This window comes from Myripristis murdjan, chromosome 18, assembly GCF_902150065.1.
Source record: "Myripristis murdjan chromosome 18, fMyrMur1.1, whole genome shotgun sequence".
In the NCBI taxonomy this organism is placed as follows: domain Eukaryota; kingdom Metazoa; phylum Chordata; class Actinopteri; order Holocentriformes; family Holocentridae; genus Myripristis; species Myripristis murdjan.
Window position 1 is genome coordinate 19,365,124 of NC_043997.1, and position 15,345 is coordinate 19,380,468.

The 15,345-nt window shown below is 45.3% G+C and overlaps 2 protein-coding genes across 5 annotated transcripts in view; one reads left to right on the forward strand and one right to left on the reverse strand.

The window, feature by feature from the left end:
* pcxb (pyruvate carboxylase b) overlaps window positions 1-15,345 on the reverse strand; it is a 322,918-nt gene that overhangs the window by 84,299 nt on the left and 223,274 nt on the right. The gene's annotated exons all lie outside the window — the stretch shown is intronic.
* LOC115377095 (leucine-rich repeat and fibronectin type-III domain-containing protein 4) overlaps window positions 726-15,345 on the forward strand; it is a 39,877-nt gene continuing 25,257 nt past the window's right edge. The window contains exon 1 of the mRNA XM_030076977.1: window positions 726-1,371. The gene's annotated coding sequence lies outside the window, so the exon portion shown is untranslated. The remainder of the gene's footprint in view (window positions 1,372-15,345) is intronic.

Consider the following 15,345-nt stretch of genomic DNA (forward strand, 5'->3'; position numbering starts at 1 on the left):
GGGGGGGGAAAGAGGGACAGAGAGAGAGAGAGAGAGAGAGATTTACAGAGGCCATATGCAAAGACGGAATGACAGAAAGAAAAAGACGGGTGTAGAGGGTTCAGAGTGAGGCAGAAGGTCAGATGGAGGAGGGAGGAGAGAGAAAAAAAAAAGTGATAATGGACTCAATCAAACGTCTGTGTGCATGTTTTTGGGCGGCATGTACACACACATTCACACACACACACTGAAGCAGACTTTAATGGAGCACATGCACACACACACAGTTCATTCAGTTCAACCCTTCTAAGTCTTTCTCCTCTTTTCGCAGGTTTCTAGCCTTCCCTCCATCTCTCCATCCGTTTCTGCACCTCACCAAGGTCATCAGTGAATGACTAATTGTACGTGGGAAAATACACTGGAAACTCGACGGATCATTGCAGAAAAAAAAGAAAAAAAAAAAAAGAAAGTATAACCGGGTTTGTGACACACCCTGGAAATTACTCCGGCAAGGTGAGGGGGATGTGAGAGAGAGAGAGAGAGAGAGAGAGAGGGAGAACGGTGGAAAAAAATGAAGCAATAAAGAAGAAGAGGAGGAGGAGAGGAGAGCCCCGAGACAAAACAACAAAAAAAAGGAGCGACAGGGCCATATGAGCGGGAGGAGGGCAAGAAGGAGAGAGGGAACGAGGGAGAGGGGGAAGGAGGACAGAAGAGGAGGGGGAGAGGAAGAAAGGAGGAGGTGAAGAGCGACAGCGGCGGCTGCTCCGGGATCCTCTCTTTCCTATTCTCCCTCGATTTCCGGAATTGAGAGAGAGAAAAGAGGAGGAGGAGGAGGAGGAGGAGGAGAGGGGCTGAACGCAGAGAGATAGAGAGAGAGAGAGAGAGGAAGAAAAAAAACCACGAGGAAATGATATCAAAACGAGAGAAATAGGATTTCAAGCAGGAGTGGATTCTTTGGGTTTTTTTTTTCTCACACGCCGTGGTCTCTATTTCGGAATACTGTGGCGGGATTGAGCGAGTAATTCGGGATTTTCCAGGTTTTCTTCATCTATAGAACCCTAAGAGGATATTGTGGGATTGGAATTTCCGCAACTCCCTGGTTTTCTGACACTGACCTACATCCTCATTCTTTGATGTGGAGGGGGGGGGGCGTGTGTGTGCGCCCGTGGAGGGGAGTAGGATACGTTTGAGCACGCGTGCACACATACACAAACCCACACACACACACACACACACACACACACACACACACACAAATCCCCCTGCTGGCCCCACACGAGGAGGAACACCTGGGGCGAGATCTGTGCCAGACACACACACACTAACAAACAAACACACACCTGGATAACATGTGGAGCTGATTTGAACTATACAATCACACAGACGGAAAAGGTAATGTTCATGCTGCCTTTCACACACACACACACACACACACACACACCCACGTTGGCATGATTGCGCATATTGGCACAGTAAGGTGGATCCATATTCGCATGGTTAGCTCTCTTGTGCTGAATCACTGAGCACATCAATGCAGCGAACACCAGCACTCACTGGACTGGGAACTCAATGTTCTCTGACACACACACACACACACACACACACACACACACACACAGGTCTATAAATAATGAACAGATGTGCATTCATAACAACAACAACATAAAAGGCAAATGCAAGCCTGCACAGGGAAAGAGGCACACACACTTACACACACACACACACACACACCTACATGATGACACACATGATAACAGTTTATTTATAGGCCTGCCGGATTTTTTCCTACCTTCTCATCCCTCTGTTCCAATCTCTCTCTGCCTCTGACCCTCCATTTTGCACTATATACACCTACCGCACTGACAATCCTGCTCTTTGTGTGTGAGTGTGTGTATGTGTGAGTGTGTGTGTGTGTGTGTGTGTGTGTGTGTATATCAGCCAGCTGTCCTGTATCAGATTACTCACTAGGTGCATCTCAGTTTGGCTTTCATCACCTCGCCTTTATGTAATCTCGCCTGGCGTGTCGTGTGTGTCTCTGTGTCTGTCTGTCTGTGTGTGCGCGTGTGAGTCGGTGGCATCGGCAGTACTAACCCCCTTCGTTTGAGGCTTTTTACATAAGCTGCGTCTGCGTGCACACACACACACACACACACACACACACACAGTTGGCACACTGACACAGGAGATCAGACCGACTGAGTGGATATATGGGAGGATAAGAGCGTGATGAGAAAGAAACAGAGACACAGAGAAAATGCAAAAGAAGTAAAGGGAGGAAAGGGACGCCAAAACAGAGAGAGAGAGAGAGAGAGAGTGAGGGGTGAGAGGAGGGTTAAGGTGCAACAGAGGTCAGACGGATAGAGGGCAGGAAGGAGAGGAGGAGGAGTGAGAAGTGATAATGGACTTCAAGAGAGAGCGGAGAGAGGGGCATATAGAGACGGATGATGATGAGAAACGGAAGGCAAGGGGAGACTGCGAGTGAAAGCTACTGGGCTGATGAAAGGGTTATGGCAGGGCAGATGGAAGGACAGAGGCAAACAGGGAGATATAAACGGATAGAGAGACAGACAGAACGGAGGGATAAAGAAGAGCGGGACGACAGCATAGAAGGGATTGAGGAATAAAAAGGATTGAGGGTCGCGGAGGGAGATTTAGTTGGGAAAAAAATAAGAAGGAGGGATCGATAAGTCAAAGGATAGCGGGGAATAAACCGGAATTAACAAGTTATAGAGGGGCTAGAATGATGGAAAAAGTGATGATGATTGAAAATGATGGAAAAGGCGAAGGGACATATTGAGGCTAGAATGATAAATAAATGGTGATTTACAGTAGGAGATAAAAATAGAGGAAAAGACTGGCTAAGAAACAATTAGAAATGACAGATGGCCATCATTATATTGTAGAGAATGACCGGTTATGTCACTGGGCACATTAGTCTTACATGACCTCAAAAAGTCTATGAAAAGAGCACCAACACTAATAATGAACAATTTAGAGACAAAAGCAGAAGTTAAATATGGCACACAGAGGACTTTGATATGCTATAGGTACACTGAGTATTCATCAAGTACTTAGGGAAAGAGTTTTACCCAACAACCTCTGAGGAGGATTTAACTTTGGGACAAAAGAGTTTCAATTATAAAGAATACACTGCACGTGAAGCTATTCTTATGAACAATACGACTTTGAATAACCAAGACTGAGCTCATTACTTGCTCTGTTGATCTTTTATAGCTATTTTGGCTCCGCCTTTATCAACAGCACCGCTAATTCTGAAACATAACAGCTGAATCTTTTTTTTTTTTTTTTCCTCAAATGTTACAGAAAAGGCCTTTTGGTGCACATTAACCTAATCATATTTCCGTAATTGGCTTTATGCTCTGGCTGGCCATTGTCATTGTTAAGAGCAGGTGTCACATGGTTCAAACAGGGGACCGAAACTGGAGGCAGAAAGAAATTAATTTTCCCTCTTAGCTTGCTAACGCTCCGAGTGACTCGTTACAAAAAGGTTGCCTGTCATTCTGTAGGCTACGGTAAGGGAGATGCATGAACAGATGGAACGCTCACAGTTTAAAACACAAGCCCTGCCAACACGGACAGACTGGCAAATGAATGGAGCGATACAGGGAGAGGGAAAAAAAAAAAAAAAAGAAACACAGCAAAGCGCTTGAATAGACTGTGTATGGAAGAAAAGAAGAGGAAATAATGGGACACCCTATGGTGAATCAATTGGAGGGAGAAATAAAGAGGTAGAAAATAGAAAAAGGCAAAAGAGCTGAGAGGGAAAAAAAGGGACAGACTGAGACTCAAAAGGGTAGAGGGAGCAAGTCATGATGGGATCAAAAGGGATGAGAGACCCAGTGATGAAGACATGACAATAGTGAAATAGGTGGAGGGAGGGGTGGACGGAGGGATAATTAACCTGAACTGATGAAGACTGACAAGTGAAATGATGATGAAGAAAGGTAGATGAGAGTGTACGCTAGGACCCCTGACTGATTTGGCCAGTTTTCAATCAAGTGGAGCAGACGAGGAGGGCTTTTTAAACCCTGAAAGAAGGAGACGAGACAGAGAGTGGCACTTGGTGAAGATGGATGGATGTCAAATGGTGGAGAAAGAGTTGAAAGTGCTGGCCTGATGGAGAGGCGTGATGATGAGGATGATGATGATGATGATGATGATGGGACAGACCAGGTTTCAGTGACGGGGAGGATCAAAGGAGGAATGGATTGGTTGATTATGGACAGAAACAAAGAGCAAAGGAGGGAATAGCAGACTAGCAAGGAGAGGAAGGTGTTTGGAGGTGTGTGGGCGAGGGCAAGAGGAGGAAGTATGGAATAAAAGAGCGATGAGCAGATGAGTAATTAAAATCGTAGTGGTTGTGATGAGAAGATACACCAGTGGAGTACGAGAGAGAGAGAGAGAGAGAGAGAGAGAAGGAGAGATGTAGAATGATGGTTGGTGGCTTGGTGGATAAGGATGGTGGGGAAAACGAATAGAGGGATAACAATGACAAGATGAAAAATAGGCCCTCTGAGGCTGAGGGATGGGCAAAAAGAAAGATGGACAGGTGAGAGAATGAAAGGACTGAAACTGACATGACATTTAAGGGAAGTAATTGGACTGCTGGAAGTCTAAAGGTCTGTGCACGCCATTCCAAATTTTTAGCACGAGAAACTAACTTTCTGAGAATGGCGAAAATTCAATGTCAGACTCTGAATAGTTTAGGTGTGAGAAAATATCTTGGCGGATATTTTGAACTTTTGTGCCATTTACAGACCTTAACAGTGGGAAGGAAGGGGGGGGTGAAAAGGGATAGAGGCATGCAATGATGGAGGGATGAGGGTGTGACACTGGTGGGGCAGCGTGAGGGGGGGGGGGAGACAGATGGGAAAGAAAATTACATGAAGTGGTTACACACAAAAAGTAAGGTATAAAAAGATGTGTGATTCAACAGTGTCGAGTTCGAGGGCTGACGGGTGAAAACGACAGGAAGGAAAGACGAGAGGGTAGAGGTGGAAAATGATGAAAGGAGAGAGACAGTGTCAGGGAGAAGAGGAGTGACTAATTGAAAGGCTGGCAGTCTGAGGTGGAAAGCAACAAGCGACGACGGAGGACAGAAGTAAAGAAAGATGGAGGGATGAGAGGATGAGTAATTAAACTGTTGACAGTCTGTTTAGGCACAGCAGGCGCCTGATGAGCAGAACAAACTGTAACCACGGCAACCGCTGGAGACAGACGGAGGGATGGATGGGGGGAGCAAGAGAGCGAGAGAGAGGGGGAGAGAGACGGGGTGGGGTGAGGGAGGAAGAGACGGGAGAGACAGATGAGTTGGAGAGAGAGGGAGAGCGAGAGATGAGCAGGGGAGCGGCAAGAGAAGGGCTTTGTGAGAGCTGACTGGGAGAGGGGGATTAGAGAGAAGAAGAGAGGCACAAGTGGGAAAAAGCAGGACGGGAACGCAAGAAAAGAGAGGAGGAGAGGCATGAAGAGCAGAGGAGAGGGAGGGAGAGAGGAGCGAGGGAGAGCTGGGAGGCTGAGCTATCGGCAGATTTGAAGAAATTAAAGACTTTTTTAGGGCTGGAAATTGATTTAAGACAAATTTAAAAAGACACAAAGCGAGCACAGCCGGCTTATTTCTGATTGGGGATGGCTAATGATATTGCTGGAGCTATAAATGAGCAGCGGAAGAAAAAGGACAGCAGGAAGCAAATGTTAAGGGACGAGCAGCGCAATTGCCTTTAATAAAGTGGAAAAGAAATATAACGGAGCACGCTTTGCATTTTGCACCACTGTTGCACAGTCATCTAAGGCGGCCAAAGGAACGCTGTCGCTGCGTGGTGAAAAATTAATACCTCTAATAAGATGACTTAAGACATTTCAATACTTCAAGGCCTTCATTTTGGATAATTTAAGATTTTTCAACGACACGCACTCATGCTGGGAGACGAGAGGAAAAAGAAGGCAGGGAGCTGCATACATAGACACCCGACTTTGATCAGAAATACCACGTGCCGAATGATCATTAGTGTCTGAGCAGGGCACCCCGGAGGGTTCAGTGACAGTCTGTGAAGGCTAACCAGAGGGTCGTATGTTCAACCCCCCCCCCCAAAAATGCCCAGCAACTACAATGAGCCTTGGCCAAGTGTCCCGCAGCCGACTCTGACTTCCTGTCTACAAGATGAAAGCAGCCACATGCCTCAAATCCAAAATGAAATGAATGTTTGTTCTAAGCTGCTTGAAGGAGCACAGAGGCCGTATTTATCACACCAAGACAATTCAGAAAGTGACAGGCCGCCAGACAGCTCCACTGACTGATCTTCGACAGATTATATTATTTCCCTGTGATTGTCTACACATTCTGGCACTCGAGTGTCGCTGTAATGAGGCAGATCCCACCCGCTTGGCACCTTAAAACTGAAACAGTTTACTATTTGGCAGCAAAACATACTTATTAGTCACGTATGTGCGCACACATGCAATATATTTTATCTAGTGAATCCAATTTGAACACCAGGATCAACACGGTTCACGCCCCGACTTACAGATTTTAAAGTAAGACTTGCTGTCAAAACTGCCACATGCTCAAGAGGCAGGAAAGGCAGCAGGTGGGAAAAAAGGCGGGACTAGATTTTGTTGCTGATTTGAGGCCTTTTTTTTTTTTTTGAAAAAGCCTGCAGGCTAAAAACCTATAACAGCAAGTTTCTAAGTAGCGGCCAAAATCCCCACTACAATTACTGAAAATATACAGGTGTGCATTTACAACCATTCACAACATTTGCGATAGGTTGTGGATGGCGAGCTGAATCACGCTGCAGAGCTCGGCGTGGGTGATGACTGTCAGGATAAAGCCGGCTTCTACTTAGTCTGCAGCGCATGTAGTCTAACTCCGAAGGCGCAGCAGCAGAGAGTGGCCTTGAACGCACCGCGAAATGATCAACAGACTCCAGGGACGCCTGTTTTACCCCTGCAGCCTCATTCCAGCCCCGTGTTGTTTTGCTATTGTTAGCGTGTCGCACTGCTGTGCCGCTCGTGTGTGTTGCGGTGCGGTTTGTGATTCATTATGCTTGAGAGGGGCCGCGATGATCAAACATGCCAGGTACTTACAGGCTTCAACCACAGAGTCATTAGAGAGAAAGTTCCTCCCCTCTCTGCAGCTCATGTATATAAAAAGAAGTGAGAGTTTGGCGTGCGTATGCGAGTATTTGTGTGTATATATAAGAGTAATCAATACATGAATCATTACCATTCAAAGCCCTTGTTGGCATTTGATTGACCTACTGTGCTGGATGCCGAGATGCTGATTGGGTAATTGTTCTCTTACTCGGGACTTCCCTGTAGAAGGTTGGGAACCCTGCTGAATCATCAAACTGCCACTTACCCACGCACACACGCAAACATGCACACACAATCGAGCTGCATCCTGCTGTGTCAGCCAATCAGGGTCCATATAATTGGCGCCACAGGGTTTCTGATTGGGTGAGAGATGTTGACAGCTCAGAGTGGTGTTGTTTTTTTGGCTGGTGTTTGTCGCAGATTTGCAATTTTCCATTGATTTACACAAATTATGCGCACGCAAGCACATGTGCGTGCATGCTTGAACACACACACACACACACACACACACAGACCACATCAACTGAACTGAAAATGTAGTAAAACTGCAGGGAAGGAGCGTAAAGAAAAATGAAGGGAAAGAAGCTGCAATGAACAGAGGGGGAAGAAATGAGAAAGGACTGAGGGGAAGGTACAATATAGGAAAGAGAAAGAGAAAAGTTTGTGTCAGGTGGAAAACGTTGCAGGAGGAGGGGAGAGTCGAGGACAGGATGAAGAGAAAATATGGAGGGAAGGGGGAGAAAGAGAAAGGGGAAAAGAAAAACTGCAAGCACACTATGTTTAGGGTGAATGGCAGGTCAGTTAATTTCTAACAGTGTTTGTGTTGAAGTGTGTGTGTGTGTGTGTGTGTGTGTTTCATAGGCAAAACTGTGAGTCTAAGCATAAACCTATGTCAGTGTTTTGTATGTCTGCAAGTTTGAGAGTTTGTGTTTGAGAGAGGGAATGTGGAATAAAATGTGGATTATAAGTCGCGGTAGTTTACCAAGCTTCCCTTGGGTGACCCCGTGCACAACTGCAAAGCACACACATTTCTTCCCTCTCTTCCTCTGTATCAAACACACTGTGTTACAGAGAGAGGAGCCCAACTGCATACGGTTGGGCTCCTCATGAAGCCCAACTGCATACAAATGTCCAGTGGGACTGGCTCCAAACTTATTAGACGCTCCATACTGTAACTGTTTGGAAGTGGGCCCAAACCGCAGGCTATGGCACTATCACATTTAACAAGAAAGGAGAAATAATTACAAACTTCTAGCCACATTAATTTACAAATTAGACACAATTTTAAACTATGAGCAACAACCAATGCAGGTAATGGGACCCATTCCAAACTACACAGGCGGGAGGTAGTAAATGGGACTAATTCCAGTTGGGGTTGTCTTCAAAGTCTGGTAGTAGCTTATCTGCTCTAACAAACTGTGTATATCGCATTTTGATGTGACGATATGAACAATTTCGCAAAGAACTGTAATCCAGCTCTTTCAGGTTTGCGTCTTGTCTCTGCAGACTTTGCCTCAACTTCAAAACCACACGCCTGCTTCTTTCCCGAAAGCTGTAAATGTGTATCACGCACACTACATCGTGTAGTTCGGCAAACCTCAAAGGCGTGGTGTGTATGTACAGTATGTAGTGCAGGGGCAAACCATACTTTGCATTTCACTGTGTGCCCAGTGCTTAGGTTAGCTTTGTTTCTGCACAATGTAATATGGATTCAGCACTGTAAAGATGCGGCCAAAACCGAGACTGTCAGCTATTAATTACCAGCCTTTATTGGCCCCTGTCTTAAAATGTGTTACAGTGCAATTTAATCAGACACAACTATGTTATTGCCATCTGGAGTAAGGGAGCATCAAAACAGAATGCTACTGAGCCGCCTTTCTGGCACCAGTGTGACAGCCATCCACCAATGAAAAATGACTCCTCTTCCCGAAATATCCAAGGAAAAAGCACCTAGTATAACAGTGCAGCAGAGCTGCCAGAAGTGTTTTCAGTGTACTTTATGTTCCTCATTTGCTCAGCTGTTACCTTCGTTTTGGCTGCTGAACCGTACCAATCTGTAAAGGTATTATAAATCTAAGGTATGAGACGACTCCTACCATTTACAAAGAGAATAAGGGAAAGGATAATGCTGAGAGTCTACTCTGCAGCCAGGAAGACACCAAAGCAACAAAAAAATAGACACACTGCCTTGTGGTTGTCTGCCAGTGCCAACCAGACAAACTGCAGTTTACACCATGTCTGTCCAGACTCGTGTTATATTTGTAATGAAGACTTTTAAGGAATGTAATAAAAGATATTAAGTGTTTTTTTGGTGAAATGGAAGTTATCACTATACTGACATGTGATTCCAGTGAATATTTTCCAGTGAGAAACATGCTGTCTTCACTTGAGAGTATTTTTACAGGAGCACAGAGGACTGATACAAAGCTTTATCACATGTTGCAAAGATAATCAGCTCAAAATCAGCAAAACCAATGAGCTTGTGGTGGACAACCAGAGGAACAGGAGGCCCTCTGTCGTGGCCAGAGAAGTGATTTTGCAGAACATTATGATGTCAAAGTTAAAATGACCTTTGACCTTTTGGATATAAAATACCACGACTTCATCATTTTATCCTATTAGACGTTTGTGTGAAACTAACTAGCGCGTGAATTCTTGAATTATGGCATGTTTTGTGATTTCACAGTGACCCTTGACCTTCAAAATCTAAATCAGATCATCCTTGAATCCAAGCGGATGTTTCTGACAAATCTGACTTATGTAAGGGAACTTCAAGCTTGTCAAGACTTCTTTGGGTCGATAAGATAAAAGATTCATAAGAGATCATGTAAAGATCCATTTCTGGTGCTATAGACATCAATGACGTGCCAAAGCAAATCCTTGTCACCTCTGTTGTTTGCCAATTCAATTTACCTCCTAGAAATCTAATCCCTGAGCAGTGCAGTCATGCAGCCTTCCCAAAGGGCGGAAAACAAAATAATTTTGACACCTCAGCAAGTAGTGGGAGATTGGCTCCCATAGATATAGCACAATAGTACTCTGTTAAATAACTGGGACCAAAGCTGGTAAAGCAGGTTTATTAGCTGTAGTAAACCTGGTTAGTTTCCACTGCCTGCTAGTTTCTAGCTTTCTTAGGCTGGATTTTCACGGGTAAAGAAAAGTCCTCATGCTAATCCTGCATGGTAAAGAGCTCATGACTTTTTTTGCTCTCCGTTCTTGCAGTAAAAAGAATGGTTAAAATAGAGTTGTAAAAATAAGGCTTTCTATTTCCGTGTAAATCCAGCTTTAAGCCGCTTGATGCTCACACTGGGGGTGGGAGTGGGGGCACAAAATGGCTGCCTTTCGATGCCCAGAGATGTGGGCTGTGACATTAAGTACAAAATTCTATTTCAGTCACGAGGCAGAAAAGAGCTTTGCCCACTTATATTATGGTTCGCTGCTTATGTTTCTCTTGCCCACCAATTCGCAGGTCTTGCCTGGTTCAGCGGCTCCCAGCCTGTGGTAAATCAGAACAGTGGGTTAAAGCTGCCTTCTGACTCGAGCGTAACTGGCACCGCGTGGAGTCTCCAGTTTCTGTGCGTGCATAGCCGAGAGACAATGTTTGGCCCGTGAAACAGACAAACTCACAAAATCAAACGGCAGTATTGTCTTAAGCTTCTCAACTTTACCGGCTTTTAAACCCTTTTTTATTCTCAATATATAAAGCTTTCTATTTTCATTACAGATCTGGTTGCTTATCTACATAGTGGACAGATCAAGTGCAGCAGTCTGAAGAAAAGAGACTTCAAAGCTACCGCCAATATTATCTAACTTTTTTCCCCTTCCAAACAGAGGGGTGGTTTGCATTTGAAGTTTTGCCATTTTAAAAGATTATAGATAGTCAATTTGTTTGGGTGTGAGGAACGCACGGCCTGATTTTCAGACTGCTGAAAAATCCCCAAAACTGGAGTCAAGGCGAGAGTTGCAAGTTGCTGCTCGAGCAGATGTGCGTCACGCAGACAAAAATAAGGTCTTTAGAAACGTCTTTAACGCCTCGACTGGTGCAGTGGTGGAACTTTTCCAAAGAGGGGGCAAAAAATATCCCAAACATTTTCAAAATCTGAGTGTGAAATGCTCCAGGAATAGAAACAATTATCAAAATCTCCCAAATAGGACGGATTCCAATAGGATTTAGTCAGAGAGGGTCGTGCACAAAGATGCGTACACTCGTGGAGATGCACAGACACTTGCTCATCACACACACACACACATCGACGTGTACACACAGATTTACATGCTCGGTCTTTCAACACACAAGTTGGGGAGGAATTGGTTTGAACGGAGCACCTCAGAAGTGGAGTGGTATTATTTTGGCCCCCTGCTGTGAGCACACTGCAGCCCATTTTCTCCTAACCATGAACATACTTCAGCTCTTTTCTCACTCTCTGTTTTTTTTTTGTCCATGTCTTTCTTGCTCTTATTCTCCTACCAGCTACCTCAAGGGGTTCTCTTGGCTTTTTCACTCAGCATCTCCTTTCACTGAGGCTTCGGACAAAGCAAATGACTGAGACAGACGGTGAAAAGCAAAATACACTGGGATCGCACGGGCATTTGCGGGGTTTTTTTTTTTTTTTTTTTTTGCGTCGTAGAGGTGAAGAGATGCCACATTTCCCACAAAAAACACAAGTTCTGGTGCAACACAGACCCAAAACAAACCCGAAGATGGAGCGTTTTTTTTTTTTTTTTTTGTTCCCATTGTCTTGCACTAAACTCTGATAATATCTCGCCTCCATTAAAACTTGACCAGCTTGCATAACAGGATGTTCAAGATGTTGGGTTTTGAATCTTGCATTCAACCCGTGTTTGAAATGATCGCAAACTCACTAAGGCTTCCGCACAACTGACGAGCTCCACATCTTGAAAAACAGTCGTAATGGGCAGATAATGGCTATAATTGACCTTTATGTCGAGTCATCTTTTCCGACTTAACTCCTGCATCATCCACGGTGCTCCCCTGTCATCTCTGAACCTGTATCATCTATCCCCCCCCCCCGTTCTCCATCACCCTACCTCAGCACCTTCCGCTGTCATTGTTCAATGTCTCCCCCGTCTTTCAAGTCCTCTCACCCCTATTATACGCTTTACAAACTCATTTTTAACACAGCTCTCCCTCTCTCTCTCCCTTTCTCTAATCAAATCAAGTCCTCCCTCCCTCATCCCTCTCTTCGACAGTGATGGATGGTGGCCTTCACCCGTTTATCGCCTTTACATATTTCTCTGCCCATCTGCTTAACGACACGCATTCATACATACTGACTGTTCGTTCCCTTTCTTTCACCCTCTCCCTCATTCTGAACATTTTGGTCCGCTCCCTCCATTTTGCTCATTCATCGTCCATTTTCTTCCCATTTTTTTTTTTTTTTTTTTGTGCGTCTCCACCTCGCTGTGTGTTCACAGTCGGCTTCTCTCGGCGTCCTTCGCTCTTTCATTCTCCGGCTGCATCCCTACTTTCTCCCGCTTCTTGGTCTCACTCCGTCTAGTTCACAATATTGTTAACCCTCTCACTCTCTCACTAACTCTCTCTCTATGCTTTCTATATTCTGTGGATGACTAAAGAGGGCAGAGAACGACAGACGGATGACAGGAGTGATAGTATGAAAAGGATGAGTGGGCCTACAGTACACACGGCTGCCGCACGAAGAGCCTATGTGGGCGTTCTTTTGTTCCTCGGTTACAGAGAGAGAGAGAGAGAGAGTGAGAGAAAGAGAGAGAGAGAGAGAGAGAGAGAGAAGGGGGGTGTATGTGTATGCATGTGTCGGCCTCCCTGTAATTATGATTGTGTGGGAAGACTGTTTTGGTATGCTTGTGGTTGTTTCTGCATGCAAGGACTCACCTAATATCAAGGGCTCTGATTGTGACTGAGGGTGCTTGTGTGTGCACTAACACACCTTAGGATGAGAGGGAGAGAGAGAGAGAGAGAGAGAGAGAGAGAGAGAGAAAGAGAGAGAGTGCACTAGATCCCTGCATTAGTGCTACAGAGGCAGCCATGATCGAGCTGTGTCCATTTTTAGCTGAAACAACCTAGTGGTCTTTTTGCTCAAGGGCGCATCAGCAATATAGATTAGCGGTCAAGTAACATTACCAATTCTCCCATTTCCCAGTTTTGCATACATCCCCAAATGTAACTTTCCGCTCCCCTAGGTCAAAACCAGCTGCCCTCTCACCATCTCCGGGCGGGCTAACGCTGTGGCAACTCGCTGCCGGGGATTTTTGATTGGAGTGATGCGGTTATACCTAGTCAGTGTACACTCCCATCAGATCTGTGGATTACGGCGCTCGTGATAAGTGGCTTTTGAGAGCATAATACAAATCCCCTTGTTTATAAACACTGGAACATTCACTAAGTCGATTTAAGTCGATTACAGGCTAATGGCATTTGCATCGTGCAGGCAAACTCGGCACCGAAGCGCGTCAAAGGAGATGCACATGACATCTGCTGGGATGCAGATGCAGGGGTGTGCGTGCACAAATACACAAGCGCACACACACACACAACTCAGAAAAAGTTGAGTCATTACAGCTGGCCTTTTGGAGCACCTGATGTTCATAATAGTATGCAGAGAAAACTAATATCAAGGTTAAAAAAAAAAAAAAAAAAAAAAAAGTAAATTAAGCAATAAAGAGCAGAAGGTCGTCGATGCAAAATGGCAAAAATACTTCACATTCATACTAAAGCTTTTAAGTTATGCCTGAACTCTCTTTCTTAATTGCCGGGGTTCGGGTCAGGCTCAGGTGCAAAGCATCGCTAAGAAACACCGTTAATGGGAATTCATCATTATGAAGCTGTTAGCAGTTCTGGCGTCACAAAAAGCAGTCCCCCCCCCCCCCCTCCCGGGGCTCTGGACGGTGTTTAAACAGAAATCCAGCAGGTTGGAGTGGGCCTGAACGCAGCCTTTTCGGGGCCGGAGTCGCGCTCTAATGCAGGCTTCCTGAGTAGCTTCTTCCACTGATGCTTTTAGCTCATGTTCTCATTCTCACTCCAGCCAGCTCTTTCTTCTCTCCATCCGTCTCTCCTGCTCTCTAGGGAGTTGGCAGTTCACGCAGGGTAGCGTAGTGAGAGATTTCCCAAAATAGAGGGGGCGAAAAAATGTGTTGGCCGAGAGAACAGACACACCCCACAAAAAAAAACAAAGCAAAAAACAAAGGCAGATATAATAATACTTTACCATGCAAATGCACATGTGCTCACTAACACTAGAGCTATTCTTTAAGGTAGATCTCTTCAGACTCTCTTATTCCGTCATCTCTCTATCATCTATGTTTCATTCACTGCCTTTCTTTCTACTTTCCTTCCCGAAAAGAATCCTGGCAGAATCAAACAGGTTTGATACCAAAGGGCTCGGGGTTCCACTGCAGTACAGAGCGGTCTGGTGCATTATTTGTGTGTGAGTGCCTGTGAGTTAGCTTCTTATTGCAAATTCAGCAGCAAACTCTTAAGTGCAAGTGAAGGCTGCTTAAGTGCAGAAATATGTCACATTAATTCACACACACAAGCACACACACACACACACACACAGGAAGAGTATGGCAGTAGCTAGCATCTACAACCAGATCGGTGTAGATACTAGCTGAAGGTAGTGTCCCAACAAACTACACACACATGTGGAGAGAGACACATGCGCACACACACACCCTGCATTAGTACAGCACGGTGTGAACAATTCATTTCTGGGTTGGAGCAACACTGCCACAGCAATGCAGCAAAGCAAGCGGGACAAAAACAAATGTAAACACATGAAACACCACCTCGCTGCATGAAGTTTACCGTCCCTCCTCACACAGACACACGCATGAAATCGCTTAATCACGGACACACAGCCTCTGGATGAGAGAGACCGACAGCAAGGCAGGAGAGGGAGAAAAAGGGGATAGAGTGGAAGAAAGAGCAAAGAGGAGGAGTATAAACGAATGGGACAGGGTGCTATCCATCTCTCCGGGTCAGATCGATCAGCAAGTGGATGGATCGGTTACACCCACCTCATGTTAGAAGGTGTGTGTGTGTGTGTGTGTGTGTGTGTGTGTGTGAGAGAAAGCTCTGGCACTGCACTACTCTTGTTGCAAATGAGTTCTGCTCACTAATAGAAGAAAGAGCAAGAGATGAAGGAAGGAGGAGAGAGGAGGACAGAGTAGAGAAAGGTTTTCATGGGGTAGAAAGTGATGGGATTGAGAAAGGCAGAGAGGGAGAGGTGACGGTGGAAAATAAAGGGACGGTTA